General features: G+C 46.0%; 1 pseudogene; it reads left to right on the forward strand.

Moving 5' to 3' along the window:
- Nucleotides 1-560: 560 nt before the first annotated feature.
- Nucleotides 561-27,943, forward strand: LOC147978177 (uncharacterized; annotated as a pseudogene).

Raw genomic sequence — 27,943 nt, forward strand, 5'->3', positions numbered from 1 at the left:
CGATTTTTGAATTTAGCGCCACAGACATCTTCCAACACTCACGTTTGGGTGATGTGTTAAACTTTTTAAAGAATTTGTCCTTGGATAAGGACTCACAGCCGAACTATGTTCCGTTCGAGCCAGAGGCTGACGATGGGAAATTTCGCTTCCCACCCACTACCCACTTCATAGCCACTGTGAATGACTTAACCGACATGCTTGATTACGGCTCCGAAGACATCAACTGTATGGACGACGACGCTGACCAGGAGCAAGGCCAAAACCCGCCATTTACTGGACGTTGGACGGCCACCTCTTCGTACGATGTGCACATGGTCGACAAACCTAAAAAAGCTAGCGATGATGACAAAGGAGATCAAGTTGCGAATAAACCTTCTGAGACGCAATTCAAGCGCCGGTGCCGTAAACGCCGCTCTAAGCCTCGTTGCTCAAACGATGGCACCACTGGCACCGGAGAAAATAGTAATCCGGACGACGCCGAAAATAATGAAGACCCTGTCAGGGCTGCATCCGAACAGGAGGAACAAGACAACGGGCAAGAAAACCCTGATAAACAGGCCATGCCCAATGACCCAGATGATGATAGTCATCGCCCACTCTCCGAGGATGATGAGAGCCTTGGCAATGAAGACTTCATTGTGCCTGAGGCACCCCTCGATCAGGAGCACTTCAAGCGCCAGCTAATAGCCACTGCAAGAAGCCTGAAGAAGAAGAAGCAGCAGCTCCAAGCTGATCAATACCTGCTCATTGATAGGTGGACTGATGTCCTGGTAGCCGAAGAATACGGCCTCAAGCGCCCAGCCAAGAGTTACCCAAAGCACAGACTGCTACCTCAGTTCGATGAGGAGGTACCAGATCCCATACCTCCCTCACGCAATGCGGACCGACCACCACGCGGTCAGGATAGTGCGGCGGACTGACCACCCCGCGGCCGGGATAAAGCGGCAAGTCAGGCGGAACAACAGCCCGCCCCACGAACTCACAAAAACAGGGACAGAACAGCTCGGGACCATACATACGACCTTCGACAGGAGCTGGACAGTAGAGCAGAACACACCAGATCAATCTAAGGATCGCGAGGACGCTTCCTGACTCGGGATGGCGGCTACCGATTTGGGCGTGACAAACCTAGTCACACCCAGGCCGATAACCGTAGATGGACTCCATCGGAGGTGCGCCGTGATGCGGCCTGATATAGAGGCGCCGCACACCCTCTCTGCTTCACAGATGAGGTGCTGGCTCATGAATTCCCTGAGGGGTTCAAGCTCATCAATATTGAATCATACGATGGAACAACCGACCACGTAGTATGGATTGAGGACTTTATTCTACACATCCACAAGGCCCGTGGAGACTACCTCCACGCCATCAAATACCTCCCACTGAAACTCAAAGGGCCAGCTAGACACTGGCTGAATAGCCTTCCCGAGACTTCCATCGGGAGCTGGGAGGACATGGAAGAGGCCTTCCTTGACAACTTCCAAGGTACATATGTCCGGCCACCCGATGCCGATGACTTAAGCCACATAGTTCAACAACCAGGAGAATCAGCCAGAAAATTTTGGACTAGATTCCTAACCAAAAAGAACCAGATCGTGGACTGTTCGGATGCCGAAGCCCTAGCGGCCTTTAAACACAGCATCCATGACGAATGGCTAGCACGCCACCTCGGCCAAGAAAAGCCGAAATCCATGGCACCCCTTACGGCACTCATGACCCACTTTTGCGTGGGTGAGGACAGTTGGCTGGCTCGTAGCAAAAACATAGTGAAAGCACAAGTGCTCCCTAGGTGTTTTTGATAATTGATGACAACATATCTCTTGTTGGACTAACACTTCTATCTAGCATGTTTCAGATAAGTTCAACAATGGAGTGGCATGGACTAAAGGTTGTGGGAACTCCTTCAAGATGCTAAGGACAAGGGATTGGCTAAAGCTTCAAGCTCAAGACTCTTCACTTTTACATTTTACTGATCCAAGATCACATTGAGTCCATAGGAAAAGCCAATACTATCAAGGAGGGATGAGGTGTTGCTTAATGAGCCTCTTGCTTCATGTGCTTAATAATATGCTCCAAAATCCTCAGCTACTTTCCCACTTCCACATATGACCTAAACCCTAAGCCAAACTCGGTCCTACCGATTCTTCCTATCCGGCGCCACCGAGTTTCACTTGTCATTAGCCACTACCAAACCCTAGCAATTCGGTTCTACCGATAAGGATCTCGGTCTCACCGAGATGGGCTTGCAAACTCTCTGTTTCCCTTTCGTAACTCTTCGGTCTTACCGAAAGAGCGAATCGGTCCCACCAAGATTGCAATGTAAACTCAGTGTTTCCCCTTTGTAACTTTTTGGTCTCACCGAGTTCCACTAGGTCTCACCGAAGGAGCAAATCGGTCCCACCGAGTTTGCCTGACCAACTCTCTGGTTAGCTAATTACCAAATCCGGTCTCACCGAGTTTGTGTAATCGGTCTCACCGAGATTACGTTATGCCCAAACCCTAACCATATCGGTCCTACCGAGTTGCATATCAGTCCCACCGAAAATCACTAACGGTCACTAGGTTTACATTTTCGGTCCGACCGAGCTTGTTGACTCGGTCCCACCGAGATTGGAAAACTGTGTAACGGTTGGATTTTGTGTGGAGGCTATATATAACCCTCCACCTCTTTCTCATTCGATGAGAGAGCCATCAGAACACACACACCATTCCAACTCATATGTTCTGAGAGAGAACCACCTACTCATGTGTTGAGATCAAGACATTTCATTCCTACAATATGAATCTTGATCTCTAGCCTTCCCAAGTTGCTTTCCACTAAAACCCTCTTTCCACGAAATCCAAATCCTATGAGAGAGAGTTGAGTGTTGGGGAGACTATCATTTGAAGCACAAGAGCAAGGAGTTCATTACCTACACACCATTTGTTACTTCTTGGAGAGTGGTGTCTCCTAGATTGGCTAGGTGTCACTTGGGAGCCTCCGACAAGATTGTGGAGTTGAACCAAGGAGTTTGTAAGGGCAAGGAGATCACCTACTTCGTGAAGATCTACCGCTAGTGAGGCAAGTCCTGTGTGGGCGATGGCCATGGTGGGATAGACAAGGTTGCTTCTTTGTGGACCCTTTGTGGGTGGTTGCTTCTTCGTGGACCCTTCGTGGGTGGAGCCCTGTGTGGACTCGCGCAACCGTTGCCCTAGGGTGGAGCCCTGTGTGGACTCGCGCAACCGTTACCCTTCGTGGGTTGAAGTCTCCATCAACGTGAATGTAGGATAGCACCACCTATCCGAACCATGGGAAAAACATCCGTATCTCCAATAGCGTTTGATCTCTTCAAACCCTTCCCATTACATTCTTGCAAGTTGCATGCTTTACATTCCGCTGCTCATATACTCTTTGCATGCTTGCTTGATATGTATTGTGTGTGTTGAAATTGTGCCTAAACTCCACTTAAATCGAAAAAGCTTAAAAAAATTGCAACTTTAGCACTAAGTGTCTAATCACCCCCCCTCTAGACACATCTACTTCTAGATCCTACAAGTGGTATCAGAGCTTTGGTCTCCATTGCCTTGGTTTAATCACCATTGGAGGAAGATGGATGTGTCTACTCTAGGGAGTCTTAGACATAGAGTGCCTATTCTTGATGGAAAGTTTTTTCATGAGTGGAAAATGAGATGCTTGTAATCTTCAATCAATATCATTTGAACAAGTATATTGCTAGCCCTTGTGCACCCCATATTGATCCCTTGCATCCTACCCTAGATGAAGATATTGACATGATTCGCAATCTTAGAACTATGAGCTCATCATTAGAGGATTGCCCAAAAATTTGATTGCTAGTTTGCCTACTCACAATTGTGCCTATACCATATGGAAATTTCTTGAGGAACGATTTCCCGATTATTCCTTGAAAACTTTGGATGAAATTCTCCATAAATCTATTGCCTTGAGTAAGATGAACTCTAGTGATCCTAGTTTTGGTAAATGTCTTTTTGAACATGCCAATCTTAAGCATGCTAAAGGAGATGTTGGAATAATTAATGATATCATATTCAAAGCTATAAGAATTCATAAAAGTAACCACTTTGATCATTTAGCTAATGAATTACCCTCTCCAATTGAAATGATGAGTCACAAGATCATGATGAACATGAATATTATGATGATGATGATAGTGACTTCGATCTTGATGATGCAATGAGACATTTTGGTCTTATGGCTAATCTTCGGGGATATGAATCAGGAGGAAAGGAATGGGTTCTTGATAGTGGATGTACTGATCATATGACCGGAGATGAAGAGATGTTTCCTGAGCTTGCTGAAAACAACGGCCCTCGAAAATATGTCACCTTTGGTGATAATTCAAAGGGTAAAGTGGTTGGCCTTGGTAAGGTGGCCATCTCACATGATAGTTCCATTCAAAATGTCATGCTCGTTGAATCTCTTGGCTACAACTTACTTTCAGTATCTAGACTTGCTGATTTCGGTTTGAATGTCCTATTTACTGAGGTAGATTGCCAAGTATTTCGTCGAGACAATCATAAAATGGTCTTTACGGGTATGCGTAGAGGTGATCTTTACATTGTCGATTTCTCTAAAAAGGCACAACCTAAAACTTGCTTTGTTGCTAAATCCTCAAAAGGTTGGTTGTGGCATAGACGACTAGGTCACGTTGGCATGAGAAACCTTGACAAGCTTATTAAAGGAAATCATATCCTTGGAGTTAACGATGTCATATTTGATAAGGATAGACTTTGCAGTGCTTGTCAAGCAGGTAAACAGGTTGGAGGAAGACATCCCGTGAAGAACATCATGACCACAAGGAGGCCACTCGAGCTGCTACACATGGATCTTTTTGGTCCCAATGCCTACAAGAGTCTCGGTGGAAATTCTTTTGGTCTAGTTATAGTTGATGATTTTTCAAGATTTACGTGGGTGTTCTTTCTTAATGACAAGTCGTAGGTCCAGAAGATCTTCAGAAACTTCGCTAGGAAAGCCCAAAATCAGTTTGATGTGAAGATCAAGAAGGTTCGGAGTGACAACGGAACGGAGTTCAAGAACGCAAATGTGGACACCTTTCTTGACGAAGAAGGGATTTCACACGAGTTCTCGGCTACATACACACCTCAACAAAATGGAGTTGTTGAGAGGAAGAACCAGACGCTCATTGAAATGGCAAGAATGATGCTTGATGAATACAAGACGCCAAAGCACTTTTGGGCAGAAGCGGTTGAGACAGCTTGTCACGCAACAAATCGCTTATATCTTCACAAGCTACTCGGCAAGACGGCATACGAGCTCCTCACCGGTAACAAGCCTCAAGTTGGATACTTTCGACTATTCGGCTCAAAGTGCTACATTCTTGATAAGCATCGTCGTTCAAAGTTTGCTCCTAAATCTCATGAAGGTTTTCTACTTGGTTAGGGATCAAACTACCACACTTACCGTGTCTACAACAATTTCACCCAAAAGGTTGAAGAGACGGTAGATGTGAAGTTTGATGAATCTAATGGCTCGCAAGTAGAGAAATTGCCAATTGATGTAGGAGACAAAGACCCTTCAGAAGCAATTCAAGACTTGTCCATTGGAAAAATTCATCCAACAGAGGTGAAGGAGAGTACTTCATCCGTCCAAGTGGAAGCTTCCACTTCACGACAAGGTGAACCAAGAATCGACACGGAAGCATCCACAAGTGGGACACACCAAGATGAAGAAAACGAGGAAGTACGTCAAGATGAACATCAACAACCTCCTTCTCCACCATGACAAGAGAACGACGACATCAACAATGAAGAAGGCCAAGAAGAAGAACAAGATGAAGAAGATGTTCAACGAAGACCCAAGCAAAAGCTCTCACGAGTTCGAGCAAGAATTGCCAAAGATCATCCCGTCGAGCAAATCCTCAATGATATACAAACCGGGAGAATCACTCGCTCAAAACCTCGTTTAGCTAACTTTTGTGAAAACTATTCATTCATCTCTAGCATTGAACCAATGAAGGTTGAAGAAGCATTGGAAGATCTGGATTGGATAAACGCTATGCATGAAGAGCTACATAATTTTGAGAGAAACCAAGTTTGGACATTGGTTGAGAAGCCCGACAACAACCACAACATCATTGGTACCAAATGGGTGTTTCGCAACAAGCAAGATGAAGATGGACAAGTGGTTCGCAACAAAGCACGTCTCGTCGCCCAAGGGTACACACAAGTCGAAGGTATGGAATATGGTGAGACGTATGCTCCCGTTGCTAGACTTGAGTCCATTCGCATCTTACTTGCCTATGCTAATCACCATAATATCACCTTGTACCAAATGGACATTAAAAGTGCTTTTCTAAATGGAGAAATAGAGGAGGAAGTTTATGTCAAACAACCTCCCGGCTTTGTCAATCCTAAGAAACCAAATCATGTTTACAAACTTCACAAAGCTCTTTATGGTCTTAAACAAGCTCCTAGAGCATGGTATAAATGCTTGACCAAGTTCCTTACTACAAGTGGTTTTGAAATTGGTAAAATTGATTCTACTCTTTTTACTAAAAGGGTTAATGGAGAACTATTTGTATGCCAAATTTTATGTTGATGACATCATATTTGGTTCAACTAACCCTCTCTTTAGTGAAAAGTTTGGAAAGCTAATGTCAGAGAAGTTTGAGATGTCTATGATGAGTGAACTCAAATTCTTTCTCGGGTTGCAAATAAAGCAAACTAAGGAAGGTACATTTGTCTCTCAAACAAAGTACACCAAGGACTTATTCAAGAAGTTCAATATGCAAGAATGCAAAGGTATGTCTACACCCATCCCTACTAGTGGACATAATGATTTGACCAAAGATGGTGAACCTGTTGATCAAAAGGTTTATCGCTCTATGATTGGTTCATTGTTATACCTATGTGCTTCACGTCCCGATATTATGCTAAGTGTGTGCATGTGTGCACGATATCAAGCTGCTCCTAAAGATTGTCATCTTAAGGCTGTGAAAAGGATAGTGAGATATTTAATCCATACACCAAATTTTGGCATTTGGTATCCTAAGAGGTCTTCTTTTGATCTTGTTGGCTATTCCGACTCAGATTATGCCGGAGACAAGGTTGATAGAAAGTCCACTTCGGGTACTTGTCAATTTCTTGGCAGATCTCTTGTGTCTTGGTCTTCCAAGAAACAAAACTCGGTATCCTTATCCACCGCCGAAGCGGAATACATTGCCGCTGGTTCATGTTGTGCTCAATTACTTTGGATGACCCAAACTCTTAAAGATTATGGGATTTATGTGAAACATGTTCCACTGCTTTGTGACAATGAAAGTGCTATCAAAATTGGTCATAATCCTGTACAACATTCTCGAACTAAGCATATTGAAGTTCGTCATCATTTCATTCGAGATCATGTTGCTAAGGGTGACATCAATCTTAAGCATGTTTGCACCGATAAGCAATTAGCAGATATATTCACTAAACCGCTTGATGAGAAAGTGTTTTGCAGGTTGAGAGGAGAATTGAACATCATTGATGCTTCGAACTTGGAGTAGAAACTCCATTGGATACATGCAAGACATGAGCTTATGACTAATCCATGATGTACCTCTTATGATAACTATCTTATGTCTTGGATATATTTGCACCTTGCATGTTGTCTAACCCATGTAGGTGCTTGGTTGAATCTAATTCCATGAGATTGCGACTCACTCACATCTTGAGCAATCTCTACAAGACCAAGACTCTACACAATAGTGGTTGAAGACAAGGAAGCACAAAACCATTCAAACATATCCTTTGACAAATTCTATATTAAGCTTCATGATTGTCATTTTTGGATACACAAGTGCTCTTCCTTGCAAGAACTAACCCATGTAGGTAGATGAACTCAAACTCCAAGTGGTGCTCCCAACTCTTGATGAACTACATCAACCCTGAGCACCCACACAAGTTCAACTACATGAGCAAGAACTACATCACCACCCAAGGTATGTCATTACATCTTAGAGAAGCTTCACTCCAAGACATGAGTCAAAGCAACTCAACAAGATGTGAATACATCAAGATGCTTAAACGAAAAATGGTAACCCCATTTTGAGCTTAAACGATGAGTATGACCTATGATCAAGTGTCCTCACTTGATTCCTAAGTCAATATACTCTAACATAGGTGACTATGTCACCGCCCAATTCTAGATGAAGTTCTCTTGTGTTCTTTTCTGAGTTATTGCATTTGTTCCTTGCATATTTGTTTCCTTCTCTCTCAAACAAAAAAAAACTTCATCTAGAAACTTTCACTCTTTTCCTTTTTGTTCTTGTTCTGCATATTTCTGCATCAAATTCCTTGCAAATCCTTCAGCTAATTCATTGCAAATCTTTGTGAGATCTTACTTGACTAGTGAGCTGAGGTGACAAGTGTTTTTCTCTGTGTAAACTCGGTTTCACCGACTTGCAAATTTCGGTCCAACCGAATCTTTTCGGTACCACCGAAATATGCCACTCGGTGCCACCGACTTTGCAATCAGAAAAACAGTTTGCCACTTGTTCTACATTTCTTCTGATCCAGCTCCACTCAATGAATCTTGTCCTCCACAAGCATCACAATTTTATCCTCTGCTTTGTGCTGAATCTCAAGGACCAAACCTATTCGACGGATTCCAGGAAAAACCTTCTTGGAAATTGATGTCAAAGGGGGAGAGAGAGATCACATCAAAGCTTGTAGGAGAGAGAGATCACATCAAGGGAGAGAAACAGTCTCAAGGACCAAACCTACAAGAGAGAAAGTATTAAGGGGGAGAGAGAGACCTCAAGGGCGAGAGAAAGTCTCAAGGATCCCAGATGTTGTTAAGGGGGAGAGAGGGATTTCCAGGGAGAGAAAATACTCAAGGATCCCAGATGCTTGATGTTCAAGAGGAGAGATGCCACATGTCTTTTTGGGGGAAAGACATGTTCATATGAACTCATTTGAATTAAGTTCTATTCATATCCTTCAGCTCTGATTTTCTGTTTCCTATCTTCTCCCAATATCCCATGTAAGATTCAGGGGGAGCAAGACACCTAAGGGAAAAGAAATCAGCCAAATTCATTGCATATCTTTATTCTTGGGGACATGTTGAATCCAATGTGGTACCTTGTACTCACTCTCTACATGTCATCCCAGTCTTGGTATTCTTTTGGTTTCTTTTGTTTGCTCTAGCTAGTGGACGTACCTGTGTTATCTAACCTTGTCTGTGCAGGTTCATTCCATCCTAAGCCAACTCGAGACCACAAGGTAAGTATATGCATCAAAATCATGAGTATGAGGAGTTCTTGCTTATGTACATACTGTTTGCAAGAAGGACTCATGAGCATGAAGGTATTTTCCTTGATAATCTTTTGCTCTGATGCATATGGCCAAGATACATGTAACACATTGCCTACTCTGTCATGATTATGCTCTCACATGCCTCTATATTTCATATTTACGTGAGTGCATACATGTAGGGGGAGCCTATGCTTGCTACATGTTCTTCCAAAGCTTTACTTGCTGTTCTTTATATCTTTATCTAAAGCTTTGATGTATGTTGCCATCAATTACCAAAAAGGGGGAGATTGAAAGCACAAGTGCTCCCTAGGTGGTTTTGATAATTGATGACAACATATCTCTTGTTGGACTAACACTTCTATCTAGCATGTTTCAGATAAGATCAACAATGGAGTGGCATGGACTAAAGGTTGTGGGAACTCCTTCAAGATGCTAAGGACAAGGGATTGGCTAAAGCTTCAAGCTCAAGACTCTTCACTTTTACATTTTAGTGATCCAAGATCACATTGAGTCCATAGGAAAAGCCAATACTATCAAGGAGGGATGAGGTGTTGCTTAATGAGCCTCTTGCTTCATGTGCTTAATGATATGCTCCAAAATCCTCATCTACTTTCCCACTTCCACATATGACCTAAACCCTAAGCCAAACTCGGTCCTACCGATTCTTCCTATCCGGCGCCACCGAGTTTCACTTGTCATTAGCCACTGCCAAACCCTAGCAATTCGGTTCTACCGATAAGGATCTCGGTCTCACCGAGATGGGGTTGCAAACTCTCTGTTTCCCTTTCGTAACTTTTCGGTCTTACTGAAAGAGCGAATCGGTCCCACCGAGATTGCAATGTAAACTCAGTGTTTCCCCTTTGTAACTTTTCGGTCTCACCGAGTTCCACTCGGTCTCACCGAAAGAGCAAATCGGTCCCACCGAGTTTTCCTGACCAACTCTCTGGTTAGCTAATTACCAAATTCGGTCTCACCGAGTTTGTGTAATCGGTCTCACCGAGATTACGTTATGCCCAAACCCTAACCATATCGGTCCTACCGAGTTGCATATCAGTCCCACCGAAAATCACTAACGGTCACTAGGTTTACATTTTCGGTCCGACCGAGCTTGTTGACTCGGTCCCACCGAGATTGGAAAACTGTGTAACGGTTGGATTTTGTGTGGAGGCTATATATAACCCTCCACCTCTTTCTCATTCGATGAGAGAGCCATCAGAACACACACACCATTCCAACTCATATGTTCTGAGAGAGAACCACCTACTCATGTGTTGAGATCAAGACATTTCATTCCTACAATATGAATCTTGATCTCTAGCCTTCCCAAGTTGCTTTCCACTAAAACCCTCTTTCCACGAAATCCAAATCCTATGAGAGAGAGTTGAGTGTTGGGGAGACTATCATTTGAAGCACAAGAGCAAGGAGTTCATTACCTACACACCATTTGTTACTTCTTGGAGAGTGGTGTCTCCTAGATTGGCTAGGTGTCACTTGGGAGCCTCCGACAAGATTGTGGAGTTGAACCAAGGAGTTTGTAAGGGCAAGGAGATGCCTACTTCGTGAAGATCTACCGCTAGTGAGGCAAGTCCTGTGTGGGCGATGGCCATGGTGGGATAGACAAGGTTGCTTCTTCGTGGACCCTTTGTGGGTGGTTGCTTCTTCGTGGACCCTTCGTGGGTGGAGCCCTGTGTGGACTCACGCAACCGTTGCCCTAGGGTGGAGCCCTGTGTGGACTCGCGCAACCGTTACCCTTCGTGGGTTGAAGTCTCCATCAACGTGAATGTAGGATAGCACCACCTATCCGAACCATGGGAAAAACATCCGTATCTCCAATAGCGTTTGATCTCTTCAAACCCTTCCCATTACATTCTTGCAAGTTGCATGCTTTACATTCCGCTGCTCATATACTCTTTGCATGCTTGCTTGATATGTATTGTGTGTGTTGAAATTGTGCCTAAACTCCACTTAAATCGAAAAAGCTTAAAAAAATTGCAACTTTAGCACTAAGTGTCTAATCACCCCCCCTCTAGACACATCTACTTCTAGATCCTACACACAGCCAGCGAGACAGTCCCCTCCGAGCGAAAGAACAGCTCGGACAAGCTCCGGCGAAACAGACACAAATGCCGAAGCAATGGCGTCAACATCGATCGCACCACCGTTAATGCCGGATTCAGTGGATCCAAGTCCGGCCAGCGAAAGAAGCCCTATAAAAGGAACTATGAGGGACCATCCAGCCTGGATCGCATACACGATCGTCCGTGCCAGATACATGGTACCCCAGATAAACAAGCCAATCACGCGAACAGAGACTGTTGGGTTTTCAAACAGGCTGCCAAGTTAAATGCCGAAAACAAAGAAAAGGGATCACAAAGTGAGGACGAGAACGAAGAGCCCCGACATTCGAACACTGGAGGGCAGAAGAAATTTTCCCCTCAAGTCAAAACGGTGAACATGATATACGCTACACACATCCCCAAAAGGGAGCGCAAGCGAGCACTTAGGGACGTCTACGCGGTAGAGCTAGTCGCCCTAAAATTCAATCTGTGGTCGTCATTCCCGATCACCTTCGATTTTCGAGATCATACAACTAGTATCCAGCATGGCAGTTCAGCCGCACTAGTCCTCAACCCAATCATCGAAGGATTTCACCTAACACGAGTACTAATGTGTTGGGGAACGTTGCAGAAAACAAAAATTTTCCTACGGTTTCACCAAGATCCATCTATGAGTTCATCTAGCAACGAGTGATTGGATGCATCTATGTACCTTGTAGATCGCGAGCAGAAGCGTTCAAAGAACGGGGATGAGGGAGTCGTACTCGACGTGATCCGAATCACCGGAGATCCTAGCGCCGGACGAACGGCACCTCCGCGTTCAACACACGTACGGTCAGCGTAACGTCTCCTCCTTCTTGATCCAGCAAGGGGGAAGGAGAGGTTGAGGAAGATGGCTCCAGCAGCAGCACGATGGCGTGGTGGTGATGGAGCTGCAGTACTCCGGCAAGGCTTCGCCAAGCTCTATGGAGGAGGAGGAGGTGTTGGAGAGGGAGAGGGAGGCGCCAGGGGCATGAAGTATAGCTGCCCTCTCTCCCCCCCTCTATATATAGGGAGCCTAAGGGGGGGCACTGGCCCTAGGAGATGCAATCTCGTAGGGGGCGGCGGCCAAGGGGTGGGGGGCTTGCCCCCCAAGCAAGGGGGCGCCCCCCTTTAGGGTTTCCCCTACCCTAGGCGCATGGGCCCAAGGGGAAAGTGGTGCCCCAGCCCACTTTGGGCTGGATCCCTTCTCACTTCAGCCCATGGGCCCTCCGGGATAGGTGGCCCCACCCGATGGACCCCCGGGACCCTTCCGGTGGTCCCGGTACAATACCGGTGACCCCGAAACTTGTCCCGATGGCCGAAATAGCACTTCCTATATATAATTCTTTACCTCCGGACCATTCCGAAAGTCCTCGTGACGTCCGGGATCTCATACGGGACTCCGAACAACATTTGGGTTAATGCATATACATATCCCTACAACCCTAGCGTCACCGAACCTTAAGTGTGTAGACCCTACGGGTTCGGGAGACATGTAGACATGACCGAGATTGCTCTCCAGTCAATAACCAACAGCGGGATCTGGATACCCATGTTGGCTCCCACATGCTCCTCGATGATGTCATCGGATGAACCACGATGTCGAGGATTCAAGCAACCCCGTATACAATTCCCTTTGTCAATCGGTATGTTACTTGCCCGAGATTCGATCGTCGGTATCCCAATACCTCGTTCAATCTCGTTACTGGCAAGTCACTTTACTCGTACCGTAATGCATGATCCTGTGACCAGACACTTGGTCACTTTGAGCTCATAATGATGATGCATTACCGAGTGGGCCCAGTGATACCTCTCCGTCAGACGGAGTGACAAATCCCAGTCTTGATCCGTATGACAGAGAGGTATCACTGGGCCCACTCGGTAATGCATCATCATTATGATGTCAAAGTGACCAAGTGTCTGGTCACGGGATCATGCATTACGGTACGAGTAAAGTGACTTGCCGGTAACGAGATTGAACAAGGTATTGGGATACCGATGATCGAATCTCGGGCAAGTAGCATACCGATTGACAAAGGGAATTGTATACGGGGTTGCTTGAATCCTCGACATCGTGGTTCATCCGAAGAAATCATCGAGGAGCATGTGGGAGCCAACATGGGTATCCAGATCCCGCTGTTGGTTATTGACCGGAGAGCGATCTCGGTCATGTCTACATCTCTCCCGAACCCGTAGGGTCTACACACTTAAGGTTTGGTGATGCTAGGGTTGTAGGGATATGTATATGCAGTAACCCGAATGTTGTTCGGAGTCCCGGATGAGATCCCGGACGTCACGAGGAGTTCCGGAATGATCCGGAGGTAAAGAATTATATATAGGAAGTGCTATTTCGGCCGTCGGGACAAGTTTCGGGGTCACCGGTATTATACCGGGACCACCGGAAGGGTCCCGGGGGTCCATCGGGTGGGGCCACCTATCCCGGAGGGCCCCATGGGCTGAAGTGGGAAGGGATCCAGCCCAAAGTGGTCTAGGGCGCCACTTCCTCTAGGGCCCATGCGCCTAGGGTGGGGGAAACCCTAAAGGGGGGGCGCCCCCTTGCTTGGGGGGCAAGCCCCCCACCCCTTGGCCGGCGCCCCCCTAGGAGATTGCATCTCCTAGGGCCGGCGCCCCCCGCCCTAGGCCCCCCTATATATAGTGGGGGGATGGAGGACATCTTACCTACGCCTTTGGTGCCTCCCTCTCCCTCTCCAACACATCCTCCTCCTCCATAGAGCTTGGCGAAGCCCTGCCGGAGTATTGCAGCTCCATCACCACCACGCCGTCGTGCTGCTGCTGGAGCCATCTTCCTCAACCTCTCCTTCCCCCTTGCTGGATCAAGAGGAAGGAGACGTCACGCTGACCGTACGTGTGTTGAACGCGGAGGTGCCGTCCGTTCGGCGCTAGGATCTCCGGTGATTTGGATCACGTCGAGTACGACTCCCTCATCCCCGTTCTTCGAACGCTTCCGCTCGCTATCTACAAAGGTATGTAGATGCATCCGATCACTCATTTTTAGATGAACTCATAGATGGATCTTGGTGAAACCGTAGGAAAATTTTTATTTTCTGCAACATTCCCCAACAGTGGCATCATGAGCTAGGTCTATGCGTAGTTCTCTTTGCACGAGTAGAACACAATTTGTTGTGGGCGTAGATGTTGTCAACTTTCTTGCCGCTACTAGTCTTATCTTGCTTCAGCGGTATTGTGGGATGAAGCGGCCCGGACCAACCTTACACGTACGCTTACGTGAGACCGGTTCCACCGACTAACATGCACAAGTTGCATAAGGTGGCTGGCGGGTGTCTGTCTCTCCCACTTTAGTTGGAGCGGATTCGATGAAAAGGGTCCTTATGAAGGGTAAATAGAAGTTGACAAATCACGTTGTGGCTTTCACGTAGGTAAGAAAATGTTCTTGCTAGAACCCTACTTCAGCCACGTAAAACTTGCAACAATAATTAGAGGACGTCTAACTTGTTTTTGCAGCAAGTGCTTTGTGATATGATATGGCCAAAGTTGTGATGAATGATGTATGAGATGTTCATGCTATTGTAATAGGAATCACGACTTGCATGTCGATGAGTATGACAACCGGCAGGAGCCATAGGAGTTGTCTTTATTTTTGTATGACCTGCGTGTCATTGAGAAACGCCAGGTAAATTACTTTACTTTATTGCTAAACGTGTTAGCCTTAGTAGTAGAAGTAATAGTTGGCGAGCAACTTCATGGAGACACGATGATGGAGATCATGATGATGGATATCATGGTGTCATGCTGGTGACAAGATGATCATGGAGCCCCAAGATGGAGATCAAAGGAGCTGTGTGATATTCGCCATATCATGTCACTATTATTATTTGATTGCATGTGATGTTTATCATGTTTCTGCATCTTATTTACTTAGAACGACGGTAGTAAATAAGATGATCCCTCATAATAATTTCAAGAAAGTGTTCCCCCTAACTGTGCACCGTTGCGACAGTTCGTTGTTTCGAAGCACCACGTGATGATCGGGTGTTAGATTCCAACGTTCACATACAACGGGTGTAAGACAGATTTACACATGCAAACACTTAGGTTGACTTGACGAGCCTAGCATGTACAGACATGGCCTCGGAACATAGAAGACCGAAAGGTCGAGCATGAGTCGTATAGAAGATACGATCAACATGAAGATGTTCACCGATGTTGACTAGTCCGTCTCATGTGATGATCGGACACGGCCTAGTTAACTCGGATCATGTTATACTTAGATTACTGGAGGGATGTCTATCTAAGTGGGAGTTCATTGAATAATTTGTTTAGATTATCATGAACTTAGTCTAAATTTTTTATAAAATATATCTTGTAGATCAAATGGCCAACGTAGTCCTCAACTTCAACGCGTTCCTAGAGAAAACCAAGCTGAAAGACGATGGCAGCAACTACACGGACTGGGTCCGGAACCTGAGGATCATCCTCATAGCTGCCAAGAAAGATTATGTCCTACAAGCACCGCTAGGTGACGCACCTATTCTCCCTGCAGAACAAGACGTTATGAACGCTTGGCAGGCACGTACCAATGACTACTCCCTCGTTCAGTGCGGCATGCTTTACAGCTTAGAGCCGGGGCTCCAAAAGCGTTTTGAGAGACACGGAGCACATGAGATGTTCGAAGAGCTGAAAATGGTTTTCCAAGCTCATGCCCGGGTCGAGAGATATCAAGTCTCCGACAAGTTCTTCGGCTGTAAGATGGAGGAAAACAGTTCTGTCAGTGAGCACATACTCACTATGTCTGGGTTGCATAACCGCTTGACTCAGCTGGGAGTTAATCTCCCGGATGACGCGGTAATTGACAGAATCCTTCAGTCGCTTCCACCAAGCTGCAAGAGCTTTGTGATGAACTTCAATATGCAGGGGATGGAAAAGACCATCCCTGAAGTATTTGCAATGCTGAAATCAGCAGAGGTAGAAGTCAAAAAGGAACATCAAGTGTTGATGGTGAATAAAACCACTAAGTTCAAGAAGGGCATGGGTAAGAAAGCCTTCAAGAAGGACGGCAAGGGAGTTGCCGCACCCGGCAAGCAAGCTACCGGGAAGAAGCCAAAGAATGGACCCAAGCCCGAGACTGAGTGCTTTTATTGCAAGGGAAGTGGTCACTGGAAGCGGAACTGCCCCAAATACTTAGCGGACAAGAAGGCCGGCATCACGAAAGGTATATGTGATATACATGTAATTGATGTGTACCTTACCCGTACTCGTAGTAGCTCCTGGGTATTTGATACCGGTGCGGTTGCTCACATTTGTAACTCAAAATAGGAGCTGCGGATTAAGCGGAGACTGGCGAAGGACGAGGTGACGATGCGCGTCGGGAATGGTTCCAAGGTCAATGTGATCGCCGTCGGCACGCTACCTCTACATTTACCTTCGGGATTAGTTTTAAACCTTAATAATTGTTATTTAGTGCCAGCTTTGAGCATGAACATTGTATCAGGATCTCGTTTAATTCGAGATGGCTACTCATTTAAATCCGAGAATAATGGTTGTTCTATTTATATGAGAGATATGTTTTATGGTCTTGCTCGGATGGTGAATGGATTATTCTTAATGAATTTCGAGCGTAATGCTACACATATTCATAGTGTGAGTACCAAAAGATGTAAGGTTGATAATGATAGTCCCACATACTTGTGGCACTGCCGCCTTGGTCACATAGGTGTCAAACACATGAAGAAGCTCCATGCTGATGGACTTTTAGAGTCTCTTGATTACGAATCATTTGACACGTGCGAACCATGCCTCATGGGTAAAATGACCAAGACTCCGTTCTCAGGAACAATGGAGCGAGCAACCAACTTATAGGAAATCATACATACTGATGTGTGCGGTTCAATGAGTGTTGAGGCTCGCGGTGGCTATCGTTATGTTCTCACCCTCAATGATGACTTGAGTAGATATGGGTATGTCTACTTAATGAAACACAAGTCTGAGACCTTTGAAAAGTTCAAGGAATTTCAGAGTGAGGTTGAGAATCAACGTGACAGGAAAATCAAGTTCCTGCGATTAGATCGTGGAGGAGAATACTTGAGTCACGAGTTTGGCACACACTTAAGAAAATGTGGAATAGTTTCACAACTCACGCCGCCTGGAACACCTCAGCGTAATGGTGTGTCCGAACGTCGTAATCGCACTCTATTAGATATGGTGCGATCTATGATGTCTCTTACCGATTTACTGCTATCTTTTTGGGCTATGCTTTAGAGACTGCCGCATTCACTTTAAATAGGGCTCCGTCAAAATCCGTTGAGACGACACCATATGAATTATGGTTTGGGAAGAAACCTAAGCTATCATTTCTAAAAGTTTGGGGATGCGATGCTTATGTCAAGAAACTTCAACCTAAAAAGCTCGAACCCAAGTCGTAAAAATGCGTCTTCATAGGATACCCTAAAGAAACTATTGGGTATACCTTCTACCTCAGATCCGAAGGCAAGATCTTTGTTGCCAAGAATGGATCCTTTCTAGAGATAGAGTTTCTCTCGAAAGAAGTAAGTGGGAGGAAAGTAGAACTTGATGAAGTATTACCTCTTGAACCGGAAAATGGCGCAAATCAAGAAAATGTTCCTGAGGTGCCCGCACCGACTAGAGAGGAAGTTAATGATGATGATCATGAAACTTCAGATCAAGTTGCTACTGAACTTTGCAGGTCCACAAGGACACGTTCCGCACCAGAGTGGTACGACAACCCTGTCTTGGAAATCATGTTGTTAGACAACGGTGAACCTTCAAACTATGAAGAAGCGATGGCGGGCCCGGATTCCGAAAAATGGCTAGAAGCCATGAAATCCAAGATAGGATCCATGTATGAAAACGAAGTATGGACTTTGACTGACTTGCCTGTTGAGCGGCGAGCCATAGAAAATAAATGGATCTTTAAGAAGAAGACAGGCGCGGATGGTAATGTGACCATCTATAAAGCTCGGCTTGTCGCTAAGGGTTATCGACAAGTTCAAGGGGTTGACTACGATGAGACTTTCTCACCGGTAGCGAAGCTAAAGTCCGTCCGAATCATGTTAGCAATTGCCGCATTCTATGATTATGAGATATGGCAAATGGACGTCAAAACGGCATTCCTTAATGGTTTCCTTAAGGAAGAATTGTATATGATGCAGCCGGAAGGTTTTGTCGATCCTAAGAAAGCTGACAAGGTGTGCAAGCTCCAACACTCGATTTATGGGCTGGTGCAAGCATCTCGGAGTTGGAACATTCACTTTGATGAGATGATCATAGCGTTTGGGTTTACGCAGACTTATGGAGAAGCCTGTGTTTACAAGAAAGTGAGTGGGAGCTCTGTAGCATTTCTCATATTATATGTAGATGACATACTTTTGATGGGAAATGATATAGAACTCTTGGACAGCATTAAGGCCTACTTGAATAAGAGTTTTTCAATGAAGGACCTTGGAGAAGCTGCATATATATTAGGCATCAAGATCTATAGAGATAGATCAAGACGCCTCATAGGTCTTTCACAAAGCACATACCTTGATAAGATATTGAAGAAATTCAATATGGATCAGTCTAAGAAGGGGTTCTTGCCTGTGTTACAAGGTGTGAAATTGAGCTCAGCTCAATGTCCGACCACGGCAGAAGATATAGAAGAGATGAGTGTCATCCCCTATGCCTCAGCCATAGGTTCTATTATGTATGCCATGTTGTGTACGAGACCTGATGTAAACCTTGCCGTGAGTTTGGTAGGAAGGTACCAAAGTAATCCCGGCAAGGAACACTTGATAGCGGTCAGGAATATCCTGAAGTACCTGAAAAGGACTAAGGAAATGTTTCTCGTTTATGGAGGTGACGAAGGGCTCGTCGTAAAAGGTTACGTCGACACTAGCTTCGACACAGATCTGGATGACTCTAAGTCACAAACCGGATACATGTATATTTTGAATGGTGGGGCAGTAAGCTGGTGCAGTTGCAAGCAGAGCGTCGTGGCGGGATCTACATGTGAAGCGGAGTACATGGCAGCCTCGGAGGCAGCGCATGAAGAAATTTGGGTGAAGGAGTTCATCACCGACCTAGGAGTCATACCCAATGCGTCGGGGCCGATCAAGCTCTTCTGTGACAACACTGGAGCTATTGCTCTTACCAAGGAGCCCAGGTTTCACAAGAAGACAAGGCACATCAAGCGTCGCTTCAACTCCATTCGTGAAAATGTTCAAGATGGAGACATAGATATTTGTAAAGTACATACGGACCTGAATGTAGCAGATCCGTTGACTAAACCTCTCCCTAGAGCAAAACATGATCAACACCAGAATTCCATGGGTGTTCGATTCATCACAATGTAACTAGATTATTGACTCTAGTGCAAGTGGGAGACTGTTGGAAATATGCCCTAGAGGCAATAATAAAAGGATTATTATTATATTTCCTTGTTCATGATAATTGTCTTTTATTCATGCTATAATTGTGTTATCCGGAAATCGTAATACATGTGTGAATACTTAGACACCAACATGTCCCTAGTAAGCCTCTAGTTGACTAGCTCGTTGATCAACAGATAGTCTGGTTTCCTGACTATGGACATTGGACGTCATTGATAACGAGATCACATCATTAGGAGAATGATGTGATGGACAAGACCCAATCCTAAACATAGCACAAGATCGTATAGTTCGTTTGCTAGAGTTTTCCAATGTCAAGTATCCTTTCCTTAGACCATGAGATCGTGTAACTCCCGGATACCGTAGGAGTGCTTGGGGTATACCAAACGTCACAGCGTAACTGGGTGACTATAAAGGTATACTATGGGTATCTCCGAAAGTGTCTGTTGGGTTGACACGGATCAAGACTGGGATTTGTCACTCCGTATGACGGAGAGGTATCACTGGGCCCACTCGGTGATGCATCATCATTATGAGCTCAAAGTGACCAAGTGTCTGGTCACGGGATCATGCATTACGGTACGAGTAAAGTGACTTGCCGGTAACGAGATTGAATGAGGTATTAGGATACCGACGATCGAATCTCGGGCAAGTAGGATACCGATTGACAAAGGGAATTGTATACGGGGTTGCTTGAATCCTTGACATCGTGGTTCATCCGATGAAATCATCGAGGAGCATGTGGGAGCCAACATGGGTATCCAGATCCGGCTGTTGGTTATTGACCGGAGAGCGATCTCGGTCATGTCTACATGTCTCCCGAACCCGTAGGGTCTACACACTTAAGGTTCGGTGACGCTAGGGTTGTAGGGATATGTATATGCAGTAACCCGAATGTTGTTCGGAGTCCCGGATGAGATCCTGGACGTCACGAGGAGTTCCGGAATGGTCCGGAGGTAAAGAATTATATATAGGAAGTGCTATTTCGACCGTCGGGACAAGTTTCGGGGTCACTGGTATTGTACCGGGACCACCGGAAGGGTCCCGGGGCTCCACCAGGTGGGGCCACCTATCCCGGAGTGCCCCATGGGCTGAAGTGGGAAGGGATCCAGCCCAAAGTGGGCTGGGGCGCCACTTCCTCTAGGGCCCATGCGCCTAGGGTGGGGGAAACCCTAAAGGGGGGGCGCCCCCTTGCTTGGGGGGCAAGCCCCCCACCCCTTGGCCGCCACCCCCCTAGGAGATTGCATCTCCTAGGGCCGGCGCCCCCCGCCCTAGGCCCCCTATATATAGTGGGGGGGATGGAGGACATCTTACCTACGCCTTTGGTGCCTCCCTCTCCCTCTCCAACACATCCTCCTCCTCCATAGAGCTTGGCGAAGCCCTGCCGGAATATTGCAGCTCCATCACCACCACGCCGTCGTGCTGCTGCTGGAGCCATCTTCCTCAACCTCTCCTTCCCCCTTGCTGGATCAAGAGGAAGGAGACGTCACGCTGACCGTACGTGTGTTGAACGCGGAGGTGCCGTCCGTTCGGCGCTAGGATCTCCGGTGATTTGGATCACGTCGAGTACGACTCCCTCATCCCTGTTCTTTGAACGCTTCCGCTCGCGATCTACAAAGGTTTGTAGATGCATCCGATCACTCTGCAACGTTCCCCAACACTTGCACACCTTGTTAGCATTCTTAGGATCGACAAAACCTTCCGGCTGCATCATATACAATTCTTCCTTAAGGAAACCATTAAGGAATGCCGTTTTGACGTCCATTTGCCATATCTCATAATCATAGAATGCGGCAATTGCTAACATGATTCGGATGGACTTTAGCTTCGCTACCGGTGAGAAAGTCTCATCGTAGTCAACCCCTTGAACTTGTCAATAATCCTTAGCGACAAGCCGAGCTTTATAGATGGTCACATTACCATCTGCGTCTGTATTCTTCTTAAACATCCATTTATTTTCTATGGCTCGCCGCTCAACGAGCAAGTCAGTCAAAGTCCATACTTCGTTTTCATACATGGATCCTATCTTGGATTTCATGGCTTCTAGCCATTTGTCGGAATCCAGGCCCGCCATAGCTTCTTCATAGTTCGAAGGTTCACCGTTGTCTAACAACATGATTTCCAAGATAGGGTTGCCGTACCACTCTGGTGCGGAACGCGTCCTTGTGGACCTACGAAGTTCAGTAGCAACTTGATCTAAAGTTTCATGATCATCATCATTAGTTTCCTCTCTAGTCGGTGCAGGCACCTCAGGAACATTTTCTTGAGTTGCGCCATTTTCCGGTTCAAGAGGTAATACTTCATCAAGTTCTACTTTCCTCCCACTTACTTCTTTCGAGAGAAACTCTTTCTCCAGAAAGGACCCATTCTTGGCAACAAAGATCTTGCCTTCGGATCTGAGGTAGAAGGTATACCCAATAGTTTCTTTAGGGTATCCTATGAAGACGCATTTTTCCTATTTGGGTTCGAGCTTTTCAGGTTGAAGTTTCTTGACATAAGCATCGCATCCCCAAACTTTTAGAAACGACAGCTTAGGTTTCTTCCCAAACCATAATTCATACGGTGTCATCTCAACGGATTTCTACGGAGCTCTATTTAAAGTGAATGCGGCAGTCTCTAAAGCATAGCCCCAAAAAGATAGCGGTAAATCGGTAAGAGACATCATAGATCGCACCATATCTAATAGAGTGCGATTACGACATTCGGACACACCATTACGCTGAGGTGTTCCAGGCGGCGTGAGTGGTGATACTATTCCACATTTTCTTAAGTGTGTGCCAAATTCGTGACTCAAGTATTCTCCTCCACGATCTGATCGCAGGAACTTGATTTTCCTATCACGTTGATTTTCAACCTCACTCTGAAATTCCATGAACTTTTCAAAGGTCTCAGACTTGTGTTTCATTAAATAGATATACCCATATCTACTCAAGTCATCAGTGAGGGTGAGAACATAACGATAGCCACCGCGAGCCTCAACACTCATTGGACCACATACATCAGTATGTATGATTTCCAATAAGTTGGTTGCTCGCTCCATTGTTCCTGAGAACAGAGTCTTGGTCATTTTACCCATGAGGCATGGTTCGCACGTGTCAAATGATTCGTAATCAAGAGACTCTAAAAGTCCATCTGCATGGAGCTTCTTGATGCGTTTGACACCTATGTGACCAAGGCGGCAGTGCCACAAGTATGTGGGACTATCATTATCAATCTTACATCTTTTGGTATTCACACTATGAATATGTGTAGCATTACGCTCGAGATTCATTAAGAATAAACCATTCACCATTGGAGCATGACCATAAAACATATCTCTCATATAAATAGAACAACAATTATTCTCGGATTTAAATGAGTAGCCATCTCGTATTAAACGAGATCCTGATACAATGTTCATGCTCAAACTTGGCACTAAATAACAATTATTGAGGTTCAAAACTAATCCCGTAGGTAAATGTAGAGGTAGCATGCCGACGGCGATCACATCGACCTTGGAACCATTCCCGACGCGCATCGTCACCTCGTCCTTCGCCAGTCTCCGCTTATTCCGCAGCTCCTGCTTTGAGTTACAAATATGAGCAACTGCACCGGTATCAAATACCCAAGAGCTACTACGAGTACTGGTAAGGTACACATCAATTACATGTATATCACATATACCTTTCGTGATGCCGGCCTTCTTGTCTGCTAAGTATTTGGGGCAGTTCCGCTTCTAGTGACCACTTCCCTTGCAATAAAAACACTCAGTCTCGGGCTTAGGTCCATTCTTTGGCTTCTTCCCGGCAGCTTGCTTGCCGGGCACGGCAACTCCCTTGCCGTCCTTCTTGAAGTTTTTGTTACCCTTGCCTTTCTTTAACTTAGTGGTTTTATTCACCATCAACACTTCATGTTCCTTTTTGACTTCTACCTCTGCTGATTTCAGCATTGCAAATACTTCAGGAATGGTCTTTCCCATCCCCTGCATATTGAAGTTCATCACAAAGCTCTTGTAGCTTGGTGGAAGCGACTGAAGGATTCTGTCAATGACCGCGTCATCCGGGAGATTAACTCCCAGCTGAGTCAAGCGGTTATGCAACCCAGACATAGTGAGTATGTGCTCACTGACAGAACTGTTTTCCTCCATCTTACAGCTGAAGAACTTGTCGGAGACTTGATATCTCTTGACCCGGGCATGAGCTTGGAAAACCATTTTCAGCTCTTCGAACATCTCGTATGCTCCGTGTCTCTCAAAACGTTTTTGGAGCGCCGGCTCTAAGCTGTAAAGCATGCCGCACTAAACGAGGGAGTAGTCATCGGTATGTGCCTGCCAAGCGTTCATAACGTCTTTTTCTGCAGGGAGAACAGGTGCGTCACCTAGCGGTGCTTGTAGGACATAATCTTTCTTGGCAGCTATGAGGATGATCCTCAGGTTGCGGACCCAGTCCATGTAGTTGCTGCCATCGTCTTTCAGCTTGGTTTTCTCTAGGAACGCGTTGAAGTTGAGGACTACGTTGGCCATTTGATCTACAAGACATATTGCAAATATTTTAGACTAAGTTCATGATAATTAAGTTCATCTAATCAAATTATTCAATGAACTCCCACTCAGATAGACATCCCTCCAGTCATCTAAGTATAACATGATCCGAGTTAACTAGGCCGGGTCCGATCATCACGTGAGACGGACTAGTCAACCTCGGTGAACATCTTCATGTTGATCGTATCTTCTATTCGACTCATGTTCGACCTTTCGGTCTTCTGTGTTCCGAGGCCATGTCTGTACATGCTAGGCTTGTCAAGTCAACCTAAGTGTTTGCATGTGTAAATCTGTCTTACACCCGTTGTATGTGAACGTTGGAATCTATCACACCGGATCATCACGTGGTCCTTCGAAACAACGAACTGTCGCAACGGTGCACAGTTAGGGGGAACACTTTCTTGAAATTATTATGAGGGATCATCTTATTTACTACCGTCGTTCTAAGTAAACAAGATGCAAAAACATGATAAACATCACATGCAATCAAATAATAATAGTGACATGATATGGCCAATATCACATAGCTCCTTTGATCTCCATCTTGGGGCTCCATGATCATCTTGTCACCGGCATGACACCATGATCTCCATCATCATGTCTCCATGAAGTTTCTCGCCAACTATTACTTCTACTACTATGGCTAACACGTTTAGCAATAAAGTAAAGTAATTTACATGGCGTTTCTCAATGACACGTAGGTCATACAAAAAATAAAGACAACTCCTATGGCTCCTGCCAGTTGTCATACTCATCGACATGCAAGTCATGATTCCTATTACAATGACATGAACATCTCATACATCACATATATATCATTCATCATTCATCACAACTTTGGCCATATCACATCACAAAACACTGGCTGCAAAAACAAGTTAGACGTCCTCTAATTGTTGTTGCAAGTTTTACGTGGCTGCAATAGGGTTCTAGCAAGAACGTTTTCTTACCTACGTGAAAGCCACAATGTGATTTGTAAACTTCTATTTACCCTTCATAAGGACCCTTTTCATCGAATCCGCTCCAACTAGAGTGGGAGAGACAGACACCCGCCAGCCACCTTATGCAACTAGTGCATGTTAGTCGGTGGAACCGGTCTCACGTAAGCGTACGTGTAAGGTTGGTCCGGGCCGCTTCATCCCACAATACTGCTGAAGCAAAATAAGACTAGTAGCGGCAAGAAAGTTGACAACATCTATGCCCACAACAAATTGTGTTCTTCTCGTGCAAAGAGAACTACGCGTAGACCTAGATCATGATGCCACTGTTGGGGAACGTTGGAGAAAACAAAAAATTTCCTATGATTTCACTAAGATCCATCTATGAGTTCATCTAGCAACGAGTGATTGGATGCATCTACGTACCTTGTAGATCGCGAGCGGAAGCGTTCAAAGAACGGGGATGAGGGAGTCGTACTCGACGTCATCGGAATCACTGGAGATCCTAACGCCGAACGGACGACACCTCCGCGTTCAGCACACGTACGGTCAGCGTAACATCTCCTCCTTCTTGATCCAGCAAGGGGGAAGGAGAGGTTGAGGAAGATGGCTCCAGCAGCAGCACGACGGCGTGGTGGTGATGGAGCTGCAGTACTCCGGCAGGGCTTCGCCAAGCTCTATGGAGGAGGAGGAGGTGTTGGAGAGGGAGAGGGAGGCGCCAAGGGCATGAAGTATAGCTGCCCTCCCTCCCCCCTCTACATATACGGAGCCTAAGGGGGGGCGCTGGCCCTAGGAGATGTAATCTCCTAGGGGGCGGCGGCCAAGGGGTGGGGGGCTTGCCCCCCAAGCAAGGGGGCGCCCCCCTTTAGGATTTCCCCTACCCTAGGCGCATGGGCCCTAGGGGAAAGTGGCGCCCCAGCCCACTTTGGGCTGGATCCCTTCCCACTTCAGCCCATGGGGCCCTCTGGGATAGGTGGCCCCACATGGTGGACCCCCGGGACCCTTCCGGTGGTCCCGGTACAATACCGGTGACCCTGAAACTTGTCCCGATGGCCGAAATAGCACTTCCTATATATAATTCTTTACCTCCGGACCATTCCAAAACTCCTTGTGACGTCCGGGATCTCATCTGGGACTCCGAACAACATTCGGGTTACTGCATATACATATCCCTACAACCCTAGCGTCACCGAACCTTAAGTGTGTAGACCCTACGGGTTCGGGAGACATGTAGACGTGACCGAGATTGCTCTCCGGTCAATAACCAACAGCGGGATCTAGATACCCATGTTGGCTCCCACATGCTCCTCGATGATCTCATCGGATGAACCACGATGTCGTGGATTCAAGCAACCCTGTATACAATTCCCTTTGTCAATCGGTATGTTACTTGCCCGAGATTCGATCGTTGGTATCCCAATACCTCGTTCAATCTCGTTACTGGCAAGTCACTTTACTTGTACCGTAATGCATGATCCCGTGACCAGACACTTGGTCACTTTGAGCTCATTATGATGATGCATTACCGAGTGGGCCCAGTGATACCTCTCCATCATACGGAGTGACAAATCCCAGTCTTGATCCGTGTCAACCCAACAGACACTTTTGGAGATACCCGTAGTATACCTTTATAGTCACCCAGTTACGTTGTGACGTTTGGTACACCCAAAGCACTCCTACGGTATCCGGGAGTTACACGATCTCATGGTCTAAGGAAAGGATACTTGACATTGGAAAACTCTAGCAAACGAACTATACGATCTTGTGCTATGTTTAGGATTGGGTCTTGTCCATCACATCATTCTCCTAATTATGTGATCTCGTTATCAATGACATCCAATGTCCATAGTCAGGAAACCATGACTATCTGTTGATTAACGAGCTAGTCAGCTAGAGGCTTACTAGGGACATGTTGGTGTCTATTATTCACACATGTATTACGATTTCCGGATAACACAATTATAGCATGAATAAAAGACAATTATCATGAACAAGGAAATATAATAATAATGCTTTTATTATTGCCTCTAGGGCATATTTCCAACATAATGGACGGTGGTAGCAGCCTCAACCTGCTCTATCAGGATACAGTGCGGAAGATGGGCATTAATCCCTCACGAATAAAACCCACAAAGACCACCTTTAAAGGAGTCATACCAGGCGTTGAGCCCCGCTGCATGGGCTCAATCACGCTGGAGGTGGTCTTCGGCTCTCCGAACAAGTTCCGAAGTGAGTAGTTAATCTTTGATATCGTCCCCTTCCGCAGTGGCTACCACGCACTGCTCGGACGAACCGCGTTTGCTAGATTCAACACGGTGCCACACTATGCTTATCTCAAGCTGAAGATGCTCAGTCCGCGCGGCATCATAACAGTCAACGGAAACATAGAACACTCCCTCCGGACAGAGGAGCACACCGCTGCCCTAGCAGCAGAGGTACAAAGCGGCCTTCCCAAGCAACATCATAGTCTGGCTACCGAGCCCTTGGACATCATTAAGAGGGTCCAGACTACACTGCAACAGGACAGCGCGGCTCGACAAGAGCTCAATTAGCAATTCGGCCTCCGTCCCAATCTCGATGAGGTAGTGGCATTCATACCACGCGTCCATAACTACGCACTCAAAATTCCATGGGCATCGATAGAGGCACAAACTATCCCGGGATCCACGGTTCGGCTAGACCGATCCCGGACACACATATAACTTTACTATCTCCTTTTCCCTTGTTTCAGGTTACTCCTATGGGGGCATCCTTCGAAGGCCTAATTAA

The sequence above is a fragment of the Triticum urartu genome, chromosome 3A (genome assembly GCF_056163025.1).
Source record: "Triticum urartu cultivar PI428250 chromosome 3A, HENAU_Tu73, whole genome shotgun sequence".
Classification (NCBI taxonomy): Eukaryota; Viridiplantae; Streptophyta; class Magnoliopsida; order Poales; family Poaceae; genus Triticum; species Triticum urartu.